Source organism: Physella acuta, unplaced genomic scaffold (assembly GCF_028476545.2).
Source record: "Physella acuta isolate Inbredline_101_S28 unplaced genomic scaffold, ASM2847654v3 ptg001321l, whole genome shotgun sequence".
In the NCBI taxonomy this organism is placed as follows: Eukaryota; Metazoa; Mollusca; class Gastropoda; family Physidae; genus Physella; species Physella acuta.
Genome location: NW_026732836.1, coordinates 43249 through 58440, shown reverse-complemented (window position 1 = coordinate 58440; position 15192 = coordinate 43249). Strand labels below are relative to the sequence as shown.

At 32.9% G+C, this 15192-nt stretch overlaps 1 long non-coding RNA gene across 1 annotated transcript; it reads left to right on the top strand.

Annotated features, from left to right (window-relative positions):
- The first annotated feature begins 1079 nt into the window (after nt 1-1079).
- LOC131958361 (uncharacterized) lies at nt 1080-4630 on the top strand. The gene is made up of 5 exons (XR_009389223.1): nt 1080-1283; nt 2892-3094; nt 3376-3601; nt 4160-4286; nt 4426-4630. It is a non-coding gene; the product is annotated as an uncharacterized LOC131958361 (long non-coding RNA).
- The last annotated feature ends 10562 nt before the right edge of the window (nt 4631-15192 follow it).

The window sequence follows — 15192 nt, the reverse complement described above, 5'->3', positions numbered from 1 at the left end:
GGAAGGAAGGAAGGAAGGAAGGTAGGTAGGTAGGAAGGAAGGAAGGAAGGAAGGAAGGAGGAAGGAAGGAAGGAAGGAAGGAAGGAAGGAAGGAAGGAAGGAAGGAAGGAAGGAAGGAAGGAAGGAAGGAAGGAAGGAAGGAAGGAAGGAAGGAAGGAAGGAAGGAAGGAAGGAAGGAAGGAAGGAAGGAAGGAAGGAAGGAAGGAAGGAAGGAACGAACGAACGAACGAACGAACGAACGAACGAACGAACGAACGAACGAACGAACGAACGAACGAACGAACGAACGAACGAACGAACGAACGAACGAACGAACGAACGAACGAACGAACGAACGAACGAACGAACGAACGAACGAACGAACGAACGAACGAACGAACGAACGAACGAACGAACGAACGAACGAACGAACGAACGAACGAACGAACGAACGAACGAACGAACGAACGAACGAACGAACGAACGAACGAACGAACGAACGAACGAACGAACGAACGAACGAACGAACGAACGAACGAACGAACGAACGAACGAACGAACGAACGAACGAACGAACGAACGAACGAACGAACGAACGAACGAACGAACGAACGAACGAACGAACGAACGAACGAACGAACGAACGAACGAACGAACGAACGAACGAACGAACGAACGAACGAACGAACGAACGAACGAACGAACGAACGAACGAACGAACGACGAACGAACGAACGAACGAACGAACGAACGAACGAACGAACGATTGAAAGAATGAATGAATGAATGAATGAATGAATGAACGAATGAACGAACGAACGAACGAACGAACGAACGAACGAACGAACGAACGAACGAACGAACGAACGAACGAACGAACGAACGAACGAACGAACGAACGAACGAACGAACGAACGAACGAACGAACGAACGAACGAACGAACGAACGAACGAACGAATGATTGAATGAATGAATGAATGAATGAATGAATGAATGATTAAATAAATAAATATATATATATATATATATATATATATATATATATATATATATATATATATATATATATATATAAACATCTTATCACAGGGTCTTGGAATCAGTGTCTTAAAAGATAACTGGTATCTTAGATATTACGGAACTTACCACAAGAACAGTTTTGGATATTTCGAAAGGTCCACGTTCAGGTTGGAGGTCGATATTATAAATATAACCTCCGCTGATCATGGTGAGTTTTGCTGCACCTGTGTCTTCTTTACGCTAGACGGTGTAGACTCCTCAACTCGTTGCCAAGATTTCGAAGGTTGGTTGAACACTTTAGGAATGTGCTGTGTTTGTATATTAGTATTATATTCGTGCTTGGTACTTAAAACTCAAAAATCATAAAGCTCTTTCAAATTCAAGTACAATTTACGTATTAATATTTAGTTTTTAACAAGTTGATTAAAATTTTTTTTTTCTCAAATGGTATCACACTTTTTCGAAATATATAAAATGTTTCTAAAGTTTGAATTACTTGTAACCGATAGTTTTTATTTTTTCTTCGGCTATTAACTATTCTAAGACTTTATCTCAAAATATGTGGAAAAAAATCATTAAACTGATTAAGTTATTGCAAGTACTTGTTGTTAACACATAGTTGGTCATTTTATTTGGTAATTATTTAACTAAATAAAATATAGTTTAGAGATTATTTTTATTTAAATCATTAATTAATTTATCTGTAAAGTATGAAAGAAAGAAATCAGCCCATTCTAAATTGTCTTATTATTTTTATTTGTACACGAACACACCACCCACCTAGGCTGCTAAACAGTCTTGTATTTTCACTAGCATGATATTACATATGTAGTGTTCAAGCATATATATATATATATATATATATATATATATATATATATATATATATATATATATATATATATATATATATATATATATATATATATATATATATATATATATATATATATATATATATATACTAGCCGTCCCGGCCAGGCCCTGCTCTGGCCCCTGTGAAAAACCTATCTGTAAAGGACCATGAAATGTGTGTTTTGTAATCAGCATATATCCGGCATTGCCCACCCTAACCACAACCAACTAAAACCAAAACACAAATAAAGAAAGGAAACATAACATAAACGCAAACACTAATACAAACGATAACACAAACCCAAACCCAACCACAAACACAAACACAAAACCAAGCACAAACACAAATACAAACACAAACCCAAAGAAAAAAAAAACGCAAACGAAAATGAAAAAGAAAGAACGAAAACGAACAAAATCAAAACGCAAACCCAACCACTAACGCAAACCCAACCTAAACACAAAGAAACACAAACGCGAACATAGGCGCAAAGTGCTCACAGTCTAGCCCGGGGCGCCAAATCGCACCAGGCTGGGGCGCCGGCGGAATCGCCAGTTTCAGCTTAATAAACGACTATAATACCCCAACTTATTCATAGTCTCTTGCACTCACTTAAACGAACGTAGGCGCCAAACCGAACACGTGAATGCACAGGGCCCCAAATAGCACCCTGTCTGGGCGCCAGAGGACGCCCGAATTCGATTCACTTAAAGACTATAGTAACCTTTCTTATCCATACTCTATCGCACTGTTTAAAGCGAAATTATGCACCATAGCGCTCACAGGATAACACTTGAATCCATCGAGGTCTCGTTGTTTTTTAATTTTTCCTTATATTCCTTTATAATCCACGACAAGCATTTTACACACAAACATACAGAATTGAGCTTTATATTATATATATATATATATATATATATATATATATATATATATATATATATATATATATATATATATATATATATATATATATACTATATATATATGTAATGATGAGTTCAAAACTTAGGCTAATCCCCTTTAACCTTCCAGTTGTACATCAAGCTTTAGTGGAACCAAGTGTAGTTCCAGTAGATGATATCGTGGATATTTACTGTGTCCCTAGCCTTGCTGGAGTTCCTGACCCAGCGCAATATATAAAAAACATGACGCTGTTTTGGCAAAATAAAGATTACGATCCGAGCACCTTTTTGTTGTTTGAAATGGAAGTTGATTCAACAAATAGAGCAGGAAGTGTATGTTTTAACACTAGTTTTCGTTTAAATAAAACTACATATTTATTTTTAAAAAATTGATAAAAATGCATATTTAAAGAAAGATTATTTAACCTTATAACAACATATTATGTTTTCATAAATAATACTTAGCTTTTGCCTAATCCACAACCCTCGCTAGATACACAAACACATAATCCAGACAAATCTGGTTAGCAGCCCAGCTCTCTACCTCTAGACCACTAACTATAAATAGTTAAGCTAATTCCAAAATATTTATATTTTTTTTCTCTCGAGCCTAGTAGCCAAGTCTAAGACCGTCCAAACCTGCAGGCAAGGAACATTGGACTTTGAGCTATAGCTCAAGGCAACTAGGACCCAACTTGAGAATCAACAAGGATCACGCAGTATTGGGTGTGGACATCAGGGGCGCCAATGTCCTAGACTCGGGCTGGTACTGTTGTTGTGCCTTTTACTTTGACTTGGATGATGCAACACGTTTCACGTACAGGTGCCACTATTTAGCAGGTAAGAATTTACTCATTTCCCCCACCCCAACATATTATTCCGCATTATTTGACCAATATACCTCTTGATTCAGTTTTTTTTAAAGAGATATAATTTATTAAAATATTAATTTTCAAAAGGTTTATATTTAATAATTTGTGCCGAAAAAAAATTACTTGACGCTTTTTAGTATTACCTTCATTAATAATGTTTTACAAGTTAACTATAAATCAACCTCAAAATAAACAAAAACAACTGCTGCCCTGTAGTTTATTCTTGGCTGGACAAAGGTTATGGAAGGAAATCCAAAAAGAAAAGCAGGCTCAAATCGGAGATAACGGCCTCAATGGCGCATAACTAGTTGACACGTATACTTAATTATGCTGGAGGGGATCCTTTCCAACACTAAAATTAAGAACGAAGAAGTAGGACAAGATGATTGATATAGTTAAAATAATGTTTTTTTCTTCTGAGATCGCATCTACTTGCTCATGCTACCTAGTTTGTTTGATATTATTTTAATTATTTGATGAAGTTTCTAGTTCTTGTGAAATAATTTTTCCGTATTTATGCCCTCAGTTGGCGAAAAAAGATATTCATCTTTCATAGAATACTCAAGCAACGGGAGTTCAACCAAGACAGTTGCAGAGATTCTCATCTTTGGGTTAACAGTTTTGATCCTTGAATCTGCTCGAATGTTTCAGGGGTAAAATATGTTTTTTATTTTAAATGAACAATATTTAAAATAATAGATTTAAAGAGAAATTTCAAATATAATTGTACAATTTATATCAATGCCCGTTTTAGCGCTAATTAAATTCTAGAAATTCTGCCTTTGATTTTAGGGAGAGACAAGGCTTGCTTCTTCCTTAAATGCTACAACACATCTCAACGTATTACCTTCTAGCGTTATGAGTCATCTTGTATTTGAATGGAAAATATCTAAGATCTGAATATCACTGGACACACGATCAATAAAATTAACAACAAAAAAAATCCACTGTAAATAACATCTTAATATTCTAAATGTATCAAAACAATAAAATTTGAACACGCAAAGTTGTAATACACTTTTTTAATGTCATTATTTCATTATCTTGCGTAAATGTCGTTTTCGTTACAGAAATATTGCGCTAAATCGAAATCATTTAGTGGGCTGCTTATACCAATTATATTTTATTTTCTTGCTTAAATGTCGTTTTACTTACATAAATATTGCGTTAAATTGTATTCATTTAGTTGGTTGCTATTCTCGGTTTTCACACATGACTATCAAGAATATCTGATTAGTTTTAAGGTCTCTAGAAAAATTATAAAGCACACCGAATCATATTTTTCTGTCGCGAAAATTACAAATCGTTGCATAAAAATTGAAAAGCATGCTTCGAATTCACAGATTGTGAATTGCTAAACAGTGGAAAATAAAACCAATAAATAGCAAGTCGCGGCTCGGTTCGTAGTTTTTAAATTTCCAGCTTACATGGTCACCTGCGGGATATCTAAACATAAGCGAATTACTATAGGGGGCGGGGAGGACATATGTCCCCGGGCGCCGACATTGGGGGGGGGGTGGAAAAACAAATTGAAAGTTCGAGGGAGGGGGTGCAAATCGAAAATATGTCCCCGGGCGCCGGGAAGGGTTGCTACGCCTCTGGATGCCAGTGCTCTTCTTTCGAGAAATCTTGAGCAGTATCTCTAAATACAAGAAACAATATTTTGTCTGTTTTGTGTCGCTTATTTTAGATCATATATTTAAATGTATTCTTCTCTGCTTACATTAGAATAACAACATTTATTATTTCAAATTATAATATAATAGTATGTACGACTATTGAAGGATAGACAAGCAATTGTATAAAAAGCTATTATGGGGCAGGAGTTAGACGGTACCATTTGATAGCATTATACATGTGATTCTATCTCAAATTTAGTAAAAGTCGAAAGTGCTCTACAATATTTTTTTTACGTTAAAATGATATTTTAAAATTATTGATGAGGGGTGACATCGTATCGAAATGTAAACGGACGACTATGAGATGCCACCCTAAATTACCCCACCTGGAGACACCCGATTTAGTTAAACAACTATAGACAACGAAAAGATTTACCTCAGCATCATGCCAAGACATTGGAGTTGAGAACACTTCAAAGCACTTATCTTTAAACACTTTAGCATGTGGGTTGATACACGTCACTGAAATGTTTTTATTAATTCAGAAAAAAAAGTTTACTTAAACTAAGGTGTTGTCCTTAAATTATGATATGCCAGTTTAAGCATTTTTAACTACCCGTTCGTGTTCCTATCGTTATGAAAATTCTGAATCATCTCTCACTTCTTAACATGAAGTCATATATTAGCCAACCTTTATTTCCTCACAATTGATTTTTTTTTCTTTTTGACAACATAGTCTAAACATTAACAATTCTCTAAGCAGATAAAATACAACCATTTGGCAGACTTAGTGCTTATTAAAATTACATTAAAAATTAATTGTATAATAATTAAATCTATTGTAAGAATATATTAACCTTGTGCAGAGACAACTTTGGCGAAAGAAACCAGTAATGAAACAGTGCAAATCTTCATACTGAGCTTCAATTTGGCTTAGTAACAGTGACATATGTAGAGCTGTTTCACTATTAATATATAATTTTGAAGAACATAATATTTCAAAAAAATAATAATACGCATTTAAAAATATTTGTTACAATGATTAATAAGCAGGGAGTGATCTCCCCTAAACTTTCTCGAATATTCTAATATAACATTACGGGGGTATGCAACTCGGGACATAGCCAATATTTTTAATCCATTTTTAATTACTTAAACTTTTATAATAGAATAGAATCTCGTAAAAAAAGAATTGCACACAAAGTGAACTGCCAAAAAAAATGTGCACAATAGTGCGGGATATTATTAGTATAATATATATAGTTCATTTTTTAAAATACTTTTATTTTCCAATTTAAAACAAATACAGTAACATTCCACGCCGTTGGGGTGTATATTTACAAGTTAGTAACATTGGTGTACAGAGTATAGTAAATAAATAGCGAAATATGTAAATACATACAAAAGATACATTGAATTTAAAGCTTGTTAGTTCAAAAATTGAAAAGAGGCTGGTTTGTGAAATGTTTGCCAACAAAAGTGGGGGAAGAGTATAACGTATGGAAGAATGGTCGAAAACAAAGCTAGTTTACATGGATTTCATCTCATTCTGTACAATAAACATAGTAAATACCAAAGAAAAATGAATAACCAGTAGAGTAGTCACACACACACACAAATTAGTTGTTTTACACAGATTTCGTTTACATTTGTACAATAGTGAATTACAAAAATAGATAAATAAGTAAATGAATAAATATTCGAAAATGATGTTTTGGTGGGTGGTGGGGTCGTTGGAACAGTTAAAAGGGATGTGGGGTTATCATATCTGAGGGTAATGTGGGCAGAGGGGGGGGGTGGCGGTAGAGTGTCTGACGAGCCATGGAGAGAGTGTCTGTGTGTGTTTAAGGCAAGCCAAGCGTCAAAATCTGTGCTGTATGATCTAACTGCTGATGTGTTACTATTTATAGTGTGTGTTTTGGGGGGGTAGGGGGGGGGGGGGGGGTGACGAACAGATTGCTGTGTGAGCGATTTAGCGGCAAATGAAAGTTTGGTATGTTCAATTCGGTGTTTATGTTTGTTTTTATAAAGTTCAATTCTGTATGTTTGTATTTAACCGTGGATTACAAAGGATTATACGAAAATACGATACTTCCATGGATTCAAGTGTTAGATTATTAAAGTGCTCATGGTCTAAATTTATGAGTTAAAAAATTAATATTGAAAGTCTTTAAAAACAATTTTCATTTTTCATACTTCGAATTATAATTTTCAATTATGAATATTACATACAATTTTTAAAAAAGCTTATCAACGTTTATAAAATTTCTAATTGTGTCTAAAATGTATTTGCATTTAGTCATTTAGCGCTCATTTCGTCCCTTGATTTGGAAAACAGTTTTAAAAACATTAAATCAGGGGGAGAAAGAATTTACTTTTTATTAATAAGTTTTGGTGTAAGGAAATAAATAATTACATAATTAGCGGGGATTGATTAAGTGCAATGTCGTTGGTATTTTTAATACTGCCTTTTATTTATTCCATACACTGAACGTACTATTTTCTTCTTATTATTTTTAATCAAAGACAGGTAAAGTAACAAAAGACATCTTTATTTGGGAACGGGAATTCCCGCATGTTATAATTTGTGTCTTTTTTTGCGCATTCGTTTTGTCTGTCTTTTTTGGCGCATGAATGGGAAATCATTTTTGTCGGTCGCAACAGAAAGCTCTTTTATACACACCTGCAACAAAATACAAGAAGATATATATGGTGTTGGAAAAAATAATTACATAATTAGCGGGGATTGATCAAGTGCAATGTTGTTGGTATTTTTAATACTGCCTTTTATTTATTACATGCACTGAACGTACTGTTTTCTTTTTATTATTTTTAATTAAAAAACAAGTGAAGTAACAAAAGACATCTTTATTCGGGAACGGGAATTCCCGCAGGGTTTCTTTTTTTTTTTGGGAATTTTTTTTTTGTTGATCTTTTTTTTTGCGCGCGAAGGGGATTTTTGGTTACCTCACCATAGTGCGTAATTTTTTTTAAGTAGACGTTTTAACATTACATTTAGCAGTGTAAAGTTTTCTATGTTCTCGATTGTAAAGGCAAGATCGAAGAAAAAAATTCTTTTAAGAGCTGTGTTTATGTTTTAAAGCTTCAAAGTTTCCATTAGATAAACACAAATATTTTCAAAAGCTCCTAAATGTCCTATATGTTTACCTTTATCTATAGTCTTTAACTGAGCCGAATCCGAGCGTCCTTCGGTGCCCAGACAGAGTGTTTTTTTGGCGCCCCGGGCCTTACCGTGTTTGCTATGTCGCCTACGTTCGTTTAAGTTAGCGCATAAGACTAAGATTAAGTTGGGGTACTATAGTCGTTTACTAAGTTGAATCAGGCGATTCCGCCGGCGCCTCAGCATGGTGCGATTTGGCGCCCCGGGCTAGAATATGAGCACTTTGTTTGCGTTTGTGTTTTCTTTGTGTTTGTGTTTTTTGTGTTTTGTGTTTTGGTTTGATTTGGTTGTGGTTGGGTTTGTGTTTGCGTTTGGATTTGTATTTGTGTTTGATTTCGTTTGCTTTTATAGTGTTTGTGTTTTGCTTGTGTTTGTGCTTGGGTTTGTCTTTGCGTTTGATTTTGTTTTCGTTTGTGTATGTATTTGTGTTTGTGTTATGTTCGCGCTTTAATTGGGGAGGTGTATGTCTACTTGTATGTATTGGGAGGGGGTGATTGGGGTATTGTCATATGTATATTTCGGGGATATTATGTCCCGATGCACTGACGAAACTGTCATTTTAATAACATTCCTTTTTTTCCCCCAAAATATATTTTTTTTAAAGTATTGTTTTTTTTTAAAATAATAAACATATTAAGGTCACAGTGTCTCAACATGTAAAACAAAACTTTAAAAAAATAATTTTAAGATCAATAATTATTTTAAACCTCCAGAAATCACGTGTTCATTTTTTTCACTACAGGTCAACCGGATAACTACCAAAACCAGGACTGTATATTCTTCGACTACCCTAAAAATGGAACAAATGACGAGTATTGCACAGTTCTGTTTCGTTACTTATGTGAAACGAACTAATTATTACATTCACAATGTTGGAACCATGAGCTAAATTTTAGAGTGTGTTGTGAAAGTTTGTATTGTTCAAACGCGTGTACAGCACATCACGTTTTAGTGTGAACAATATTGTAAGTACACACTTTGTGTACTGTGTTGTACTATTGTATGTCAGAGTACTGACATGAGTACTGTACTATGTAATGAAACTGTGTACATGTAAGCATGGTGTATGGATTTAAGTAAAAAAAAACTGTGATGTACTGTTGTAATGTTTTCTTAACTCAAATAATGCTAGGATGTTTTGTAAATATTTCTTTAGAGAGGTAAAAAAAAGAAATATGAATTTGTTCGGAAACATTATAGGAGAAATAATAAAGTTTAGGCTAAATATCCTCATCTAATGAACACAGCTTGTCAAGCCTAAGTAGATAATTTATTGTGCATAGTCATTTTTCACTCGGAGGTTAAACCCATTCCCACATGTTATATCTCCACCCATTCCCACATGTTTTATCTCCACCCATTCCCACATGTTATATCTCCACCCATTCCCACATGTTATTTCTCCACCCATTCCCACATGTTAAATCTCCACCCATTCCCACATGTTATATTTCCACCTATTCCCACATGTTATATCTCCACCCATTCCCACATGTTATATTTCCACCCATTCTTACATGTTATATTTCCATCCATTAACATAATATTTTCCTCTAACCTGATACTGTGTGGGCTATGGGAGATGCTGCAGGTCTCACCATCTAGAGACACGACATGACACAACTTTCGACTGTAACGACAATCAAGTGATCCACCTGAGACCAATCGATCTCTAGAGCCCACCCTGAACTATCGCATTTAAGATCGATCAGCGATCCCCTCTCGTCTGCTGTAAGACTTCAATCTAAAGCTGACAGAAAGAAATGCTGTCAAACAAGGCTGATGTTTTAGATGAGAGTTTTGACATTTTATTTCCTAAATAGCCCCGAGCCGTGTAGTATAAATGTAGTTTTCTTTGTCGTCAAATACTTCATTCATATATAATTTTTTTTTTAATATGTGTAATTTAATGTCCAATGTTTTCTTTCTATTATGCAAAACATTTTAAAATTATGCTTTACTTTTGTCCTTATATAGGAATATTTCAATGCCTCTCTCTCTTTATATATATATATATATATATATATATATATATATATATATATATATATATATATATATATATATCCTAATATATAAAACCCCAAGTTCGCACTTCTCTCTCTCTCTCTCTCTGTCTGTCCGCAAAATATTTTCGCCGGACATCACGTCAGAATCGGCAGCGATATATCGAGAACTTTTTACGGACTTTTGTTGAAAATAATATGGTAGATGTTTTAAATGTATAACCACAATTTTATTTAAAGAAGAAAAATAAAAAATAAAGGCGTATTCGAATGTAGAGAAACAGTATTATTTATGCAACCGGAAAAGCATTTATAGATGTGAAAAAGAACGCATAAAACTGTGACGTCACTAATGTTTATACATTTACTAATGACGTCATCTGCCGTGTTTAGAATAAAAAGAAATGAACTATTTCATTCAAATTTGATTTAGATCTACGTAAGGTGGGGTAATTCCACACACGGGGTAATTCCACACACTATATACTGGATACTCTCTATTTTTAATGGGAATAAAGTTTAATTAAAAGTTACTATTCCCTGTTTCTAAGAGGTCATTTCTTGTACTTTCTGATACTGTTAGAGAAGCGTTCATCTACAATAAGAGCAAGAATTTTAATTTTATCTGCATCTATCTTCAAACATCCTTAGGTAAGTACAACCCTTGCACTTTTTAAAAATTATTTTTTTTGGTCTTATTTTTAATTGTTGTCAATTATTTATTGATTTTATGAAAGCTTTATCATTTTTGTTAATAGTAACAGTTAATGATGCTAGATTCAGCCTTTAATTTAGAGCAGGAAAGCATATTTTTTTCATAGTACGTGTGGGGTAATTCCACACCCATAGTGTGGGGCAATTCCATACACTATTGTTTAGAATGTCCCATGTTGCTTTTTATACTTTTTAGAGGGTTAAGCTATTATTTTAAACCATTTTAACTGGTTGTGGCTAATTCTGTAATTCAAACCTCATGATTTAATCTTAAAAAATTCTTAAATAGTACTAGATCTAGTACTATTTATTTTTAAAAAGACAATGCTTTTAAAGTTAAGTAAAATTGCCACAGACTTCTTTTATTTCTTTATCTATTATTATTTTTACTGTACCTATATTATTTATTATAATTTATGCAATATTTAGAGCTAAACATCCCCATACACACATTATTAATTAGACTTTCTAACATTTAATTTTGTATTTATTTCAGAATGATCCACAATTATAAAGGAATAACTTTGGCCTATGACAGATGAGAGCAGAATTCAGGAGGAAGAAATTGAGGCTTTCTCTTCATCCAGTGATGAAGAGTGGTTGCCCCCATGCAAAATAGTTTCCAAGGGGAAAAATGTTTTTTACAAATTTTTAAATACATGGATTTTAAAATTTTCATAATGTGTGTGGAATTGCCCCACTTGCCATGTTTTTGGAATAAAAGTGAAATATTTAAAAATTGTATTTTATTTTGTGAATTATCTCTATATTTGTTTGCCATCATAAAAGTAATGCATGTCTAGTTATACCCTCAATATTATATTGTGGTAGTGTTAATTTTAGATTTTTTACAAATTTTTTAGAAAAGTAGTGTATGGAATTACCCCAGGTTACCCTACACTATGAAATGTACACAATACAATTTTTCCGGCCTAAACTCATAAAATTTATTTTATTTATTTGGATTCTAGATCTAGAGATCTAGATCTAGACTAGATCTAAATCTTTTATCTACAAATCTACGCAATAACTAGATCGAGACGTAGACGCTAAGATCTAGATCTAGATTTAGACTCTAACTTCTCTAGAATCTATTCCGATAATAAATTTCTATATTAGGACTAAACTATTTCAAGACATAATTATTTTATACCATGTCTTTGTTTGGAACTGGCTAACTTGGGATAAAAAAAATTAATTTGAAAGAATAGGCATATTCGCGTAAGTTAAGATTTTAAAATACGTCTTTTATTCTTCGTGTTTAATAAGGTGCTTATATAGCGGAGATGATAGTGTACTTAAACCCACGCAGGTGTTGCGGGTTCGAGACGCACCAAGTCAACTTGGTTAATCTATTTTTGTTTTTATTTTGCTCGGGCTAAACTTAAAAAAAAATTCTATTAGGATTCTAGATCTAGATCTAGATGATCTAGATGTACGGAAAAACTAGACTTACATAGATGTAGACCCTACCTAGATCTAGAATCTATTCAAACAATACATTTCTATACTAAAGTATTTCAGGCCTTAATTACTTTATTGAAATCTTTGTTTATCTTTGCAATTTGCTAATCTCTATAATATATAAAGCAAAGTTGTCGGGTGTCCGATAGGGCACTTCCCGGCGCCACAGGCGCTTCAAATTTGGCAGGATCTTGCCTTGGGGCAACAGAACACGAGGGCCGGTTGGCCGAAAAGTCTACGATGAGGGGGTCAAAACTGACCTCGACTGACCGGCGCCTTATATGAGCTATAAATCGAAAAAAATGTGTCCACGTAGGAACCTCTTCATAACTACTGAGGTCGTAGACCGACCCTCGGGCGAATTAATTAAGCATTCAAATTCTCAATGTTTTCGAAAGCCTAAGCGAAGCTGGGCAGCATGCCTAGTATATATATATATATATATATACATATATATATATATATATATATATATATATATATATATATATATATATATATATATATATATATTGAGAGAGAGAGAGAGAGAGAGAGAGAGAGAGAGAGATTACCGACAGCTATGTTTAGAAATGTAACTTGTATGGCGTATTGTTACATGACGTATTACTACTCATTTTGAGCCCATGGTAAAACCATTCCAGTTTTTTGTAAGAGAATTTTTATGGACCATGTAAAATAATCGAGGTAATGTTTTTTTTTTTTTTTTTTTTTTTTTTTTTTTTTTTTTTTTTTTTTTTTGCAAAATAATCTAAACAAGGCTGATTCCTCTGTTTATTCAAAATTCAAAAATATTCCTAATTATTTATTTTGTGAGATATTAAATTGTTTTTTTTATTGAGTTTCAAGTCTTTTTACTTTCTCGTATATACGAAGTATAGAGAAAGTATTGTAATCGTGCACAAAAATCACTTGAAATTTTAACAATTTTCACCGTATTACACCTCAGTCCTTCATCAGATCCGAAGTATAGAGGACTTATTTTAATCGGGCAAAAATTATCAATCCAGATTTATCAAAAAAATCAGAGGTTTTATGCGTAATCCAGTCTGAAAAACTGGGCTTTGCAATTCTGTCCGTATGTCTGTGTGTGTGTGTGTGTGTGTCTGTCCGTGTGTAAACACGATAACTTGAGTACCGTTACAGCTAGGTTGATGAAATTTCATATATAAGTATTTTATCAAAATCGTAGATCCGTATCAACGTTTGAGCGATTTCCGATAACCGGAAGTGGTACTTTTTCTACTTTGAATTTTTCAAAAGCCTATAACTTGAGTACTATTTCAGATAGATAAATGAAATTTCACATGTAAGTATAAGATGTAATTCTCTACCTTCTTTTAAATTTTGAGTAATTTCCGTTGACCTGAAGTAGTAATTTACGCTACTTCCGATTTCTCAAAAAACGAATGTAAATTTTTTAAAGTACTAATAATATTGCGCACTATTATGCACTTTTTTATTTGGCGTTCGCATGGTGTGCAATTCTTTTGCCTACGAGATTTTATTCTATTTTTAAAACTTTAAGTATTTAAAATGGATTAAAAATCATGTCTATAGCCCGAGTTCCCATCCCCTGTTGTTTTATATAAAAATATTCGAGAAAGTTTAGGGGAGATCACTCCCAGTTTATTTTCAACGGTATAAACTAGTTTAAAGTGAATGTGCTTTAATATTTTATAAAGTAAAACTACTATTTGATTAATATACCTGTTGGTAACGAAACAAAACAAAACAAACCAAACCAAACCAAAGCTAAACTAAACTAAACTAAACTAAACTAAACTAAACTAAACTAAACTAAACTAAACTAAACTAAACTAAACTAAACTAAACTAAACTAAACTAAACTAAACTAAACTAAACTAAACTAAACTAAACTAAACTAAACTAAACTAAACTAAACTAAACTAAACTAAACTAAACTAAACTAAACTAAACTAAACTAAACTAAACTAAACTAAACTAAACTAAACTAAACTAAACTAAACTAAACTAAACTAAACTAAACTAAACTAAACTAAACTAAACTAAACTAAACTAAACTAAACTAAACTAAACTAAACTAAACTAAACTAAACTAAACTAAACTAAACTAAACTAAACTAAACTAAACTAAACTAAACTAAACTAAACTAAACTAAACTAAACTAAACTAAACTAAACTAAACTAAACTAAACTAAACTAAACTAAACTAAACTAAACTAAACTAAACTAAACTAAACTAAACTAAACTAAACTAAACTAAACTAAACCAAACCAAACCAAACCAAACCAAACCAAACCAAACCAAACCAAACCAAACCAAACCAAACCAAACCAAACCAAACCAAACCAAACCAAACCAAACCAAACCAAACCAAACCAAACTAAACTAAACTAAACTAAACTAAACTAAACTAAACTAAACTAAACTAAACTAAACTAAACTAAACTAAACTAAACTAAACTAAACTAAACTAAACTAAACTAAACTAAACTAAAAAAAAAGCTAATAGAGGCGCAGCAGAGTTTGTTTTAAAACGTTTGAAACATTATAATATGCTGTTCATTCTTTCGTTCAGCTCCGTGTAT